The following is a 4,417-nucleotide window of genomic DNA, read 5'->3' as shown; positions in this document are numbered from 1 at the left end:
AGCCACAGCGAGGGCTTCTGCGATCCCTCCGGGCCCGGGGGGTCCGCGGGGTCCCGGACACCACCGACGGGGCGGGGTGCGGTGGAGGGGTGTGTGTGTGTGTGTGTGTGCGCGCGCGCGCGCGCTCGGAGCACAGCTTCAGCCTAGATGGAGCTGGGGCGACTTTCCACGGCTTTGATTTTGTGTTTCTGCGTTTCTCTCCAGTGTCCCAAATGTGACTTTCCCGCCTGGCGCCCAGACTATCTCCAGGGAGTGAGTACTCGGGAGCTGGGGCCGGGCAGACGGGATCCTCCGCGTGGCTCAGCTCAGAACGCCGCTCCCCGAGGGGGGTCCTCGGCCGGCTCAGCCTCTCGCAGGGCACACGCAGGAGGCCCCAGACCCGCTCCCCCAAACACCTCTTTGAAGAAAGCTGGGGTGGGGGGGTGAGGGTGGGGAGAGAAGAAAGCGAGGTTCTCAGGCTGGTGTTGAGGGATCTCACGTGCGGGCCCCTGGGCCTCAGTTTGCCCAACTATACAATGGAATGCTTCAGAAGTGTCCAAACCACTGCCCATTTGCAGCCTCCCTGTACTGCCTTCTAGTGCCAGGGAGACAGGACTGAGTGGGGAGAGCCCTGGAAGAGCAGCTGGGTGGAGGCTGGGGATAGGGTGGGGGGACTGGGCGGGGCTGAAGCCCAGGAAGGCTGAGCACACAACCGTGTTGCCCTGTGTACTACCGTTGGGAGCGCTTCCCGGCCCCCGGGCTTCTCTATTGGTCAGGGAGCCTAGGTGCTTGCCTTCCCGCGCCCCCACCCCTGGAAACAGGTGAGGCTCAGGACCTCCTGGGAACTAAGCTAATTGGGGGAGGGGGTTCTGTAATCACAAGATACCTTCAGTGCCGCGAGAAGCAGGTGGGGAAGGACAGCCTTCCCATGTGGAAGGGGGAATTTAGAGTGCTAAGCTAGGTGGGGAGGAGAATCCAATTAGGAAATCCTTCCCCACTCCCCTCCGCCACTGATTTGTATGACCCTCCCCTTCTTGTTAAAGCCTTGGATCTGCCATGATTCCCAGTCCCGCAGACGTGGACACACACACACTGGAGGTGTGATGTCTGTAGTGATCAGGCTTGGTGACTATTCTGTGCCTTGGTTTCCCCTTCTGAAATATAGGAAGGAGTGCCTTCCAGCCGATCCCCCACAGGGGCCAGAAGAGGGCTTAGGCTGTCCTTCATAACTGGAGAGGGAAAGGGTGTCTTTGACCAAAGGAGAAGAGTGCATGGGTTGATCCTGACATTATTTTGTTTGGTGCACATGGGTTGGTACTAGGGCTTGAGCTCAAGGCTTGGGCACTGTCTTTTAGCTGTTTTTTTTTGGCTGGAGCTCTACTACGTGAGCCATGCCTTCACTCCTGTCTTTGTAGTGGCTAATTGGAGCCAAGAGTCTCACAGACATTCCTGCCCAGGCTGGCTTCAAATCTTGATCCTCAGATCTCAGCCTTCTGAGTAGCTAGGATTACAAGAGTGAGCCACATACCTGGGCTTTGATCCAGATATTGAGCTTGGCACTGTGGAGTGGCCTGGTGTAAGTACTGAGGTGGGACCTGTCCCACCTCCCTAAAGGAGATCTCTGTTACTACTAGAGGCTTAGGATTCAGTCTTTAGTAAGTACCTATGGTTTACCTGGCATATTCTCCTTACCCAGACCAGAGAGGGAGTCACATGTCTTTTCTCCTGTGCCTCAGACCTCAGATAGGGTTGAGGGTGGTAGAGTTTTGTCCCCTTGTGTTTTTCCTATGTTGTCCTCTAGCACGAACATGGTCCCCAAAGTACAAGTCACTGGACTTTTCAGTTCTAGGCTTATGTATAAATAAGTAAGATGATCACAGTTGCTCTCTCTCTCTCTCTCCCCATTCTTTTTTCCTTCCTTCCTTTCTTCCTCCCTCCCTCCCCCTCTCTCTCCCTCTCTCTTTCTTTTTGTCCATCTTAGGTCCTGGGCACTGTCCCTGGGCTTTTTTTTTTTTTTTTTTGCTCAAGGTTAGTGCTGTACCACTTGAGCCACAGCTCTGCTTCCAAGTTGTTCTGTGATTAATTGGAGATAAGAGTCTCATGGACTTTCTTACCCAGGCTCCTTCTAACCACGATCCTCAGATCTTAGCTTCCTGAATAGCTAGGAGCAACGGACACCTGGCCTCCTTTCTTCCAATCTCTCTCTCTCTCTCTCTCTCTCTCTCTCACACACACACACACACTCTTTCTTTTCTCCTTCCTTCCTTTTCTTCCTTCTTTCCCTCCCTCTTTCTCTTTTCTTCCGTGGCACTGTCCCTGAGCACTTTTGCTCACAGCTAGCACTCTACCACTTAAGCCACTTGAGTGATTTTTTTGGGGGGTGATTAATTGGAGCTAAGTCTCATATACTGTTTTGCCCGGGCAACCGGGCATGATCCTTATATCTCAGTCTTGTGAGTAGCTGGGATTATAGGCATGAGCCACAGAGGCCTGGCTGAGGATCAGCTTCTGGTTACAAACATAATCACATCCATCTTCCAAGTGGGAAGACAGAGGCAGAAGAGGGGGCATCTGGAGCAGAGTTCTTCCCCTCCCTGCACTGACTGAATCTGGCAAGCCCCTAGCCTGAGCTTCTCAACTCCACCATTTAACAATCACAGATAATTAAAAATAATCGTGGGGTCTAAAAATCAATCAGCAGCCATAAAACGATAGCACCACAGGTTCAAAGAAGAAAACAGGGAGGACCAAGTGGAGAAGGTGGGAGCCAGGGCCTGGAGAAGGAGGGGGTGTCTCTGTGGGGTCTTAAATTGTCCCCAAAGCCAATCTCAGGAGACTACAAGAAAGGGATTGGGATTGAGTGTGTTTCCTTCTTTATGTATTTGCCATAGCTTCGATAACATTTTTTATTCTCATTTTTAAGCCACAAGCATTGTGGCTTTTCTGGCGGAAGCGTCCATTTTGAATACAGTGGAGCTGCAGCTTTGGAACGAGGGGGCCCCTGTTCTCAGCTGCATGGGGTACCCTAAATTGGCCAAATTAACTCCCTCCCTGCAAGTTCCTTAGGCTTGGAAGCGGCCTCCCCAGCCCGGGGTCCAGACCTGGTTCTGGTTTGTGTAGCCTTGATCAGAGGTGAAAGGAATTCGACTCCCCCTGGAAAGGGAGATTTGTTCTTCACAGGGGCTGTGCTTCCCCTGGGAGATGAACCCAAAATTTGATGTGCCCTACCCCCAACACAGAGCCCTCCTTAGAACTCCAAAGCTAGCGTGTCCCCCCCCCCCCCACCAGTGGCCTTTTAGTAATTAGTAAAATAGAATTGAGCCGTCCAAGGGGCAGGCGGGTGGCTGGGTCCTTGATCGATCTTGGGTCATTAAGCAAATTACGGGCAAGGGAGGGGGGTGGGCTGTGGGGGGGGTGCTTCTAATCCCACCACTATGGGGGAAGCTCTCTAGCCTCAATATTCCCTTTAGGAAAATTAGAAATGGACGCTTTATGGAACTTGGGGTACCTCATCCACACCTGCTGGGCTGTCGCAGTCCAATACTCACCCTCTCTGTGCCCAGCCCAGTAGTCTGGGGAGAAGCCTAGGGACCCGCCAACGCGAGAGCTCTGAAAGCAGGGGAGAAGAGGAGAGGGCAGGCTGAGCCAGTGGCCTTGGGGTTCAACGCACTCACAGTTAATTCCACTTCTCAGAACCACACCCCTCAAGCTCCGATTCTCGCTTAGTCAGTACAGGCGTTACTCCACTTCCTTTTGGGGGGAGGAGGGGGGCACCCTGTCTTCCCGGTCCTGACGTTTCATCTTCCAAAGCTACGCCCGAAGTTTCCCCTTTCCTGGAGCCTCTCCACCGGCCGCGGCGGAGGCTCCGGCCGCGTCTGGCTGCAGGTGCGCGCACATGATTATTATTTTCTTCTTCGAGAGCGGTTTTGAGAAATAATGGAGAGGAAAGTCTGTCCCGGCCCCACTCGAGCCCCCAGATCCGAGCTGGGCCTCCTGCGCCGCCCTCCCCGCACACCCCGCGCCCCGCCACCCCCGGCCTCAAACCACTGCGCTCCGGAGGCTCGGGGGCCTCGGCCTGTGGTGGTCGTTGTTTGGTTTTGTTTTCCCCCTGGAGGAGGGAGGGCCCCCCTCCCCCCCGGCCGGCGGCGGGGCGCCTCGAGCCTCCGGATCTTTGGACACAGGGCGCGAAGGGGACCCCTCGGCGTGCGGCGCCCGGGTGCGGCGAGGCTGGCGCTTCGCCCCTGGCGGGTGTGACGCCCCTGGATCCCCTAACCCTCCGTTCCGGGGGGTCGGGACGGGGGTGCCCGGCTTTTGGTGAGCCCGGCGGGGGGGGCTGCTCCCCGGGCTCTTCTGTGACAGCTGTGCCGGATCGATCCTCGCGCCCGCCCGGGCTCGGCGCCCCCGCCGCGGAAGGCGCGCGTCTCCATCGAATCCTCAT

Source organism: Dipodomys ordii, unplaced genomic scaffold (genome assembly GCF_000151885.1).
Source record: "Dipodomys ordii isolate 6190 unplaced genomic scaffold, Dord_2.0 Scaffold64, whole genome shotgun sequence".
NCBI lineage: Eukaryota > Metazoa > Chordata > Mammalia > Rodentia > Heteromyidae > Dipodomys > Dipodomys ordii.
Note: the sequence above shows the minus strand (reverse complement) of the source record.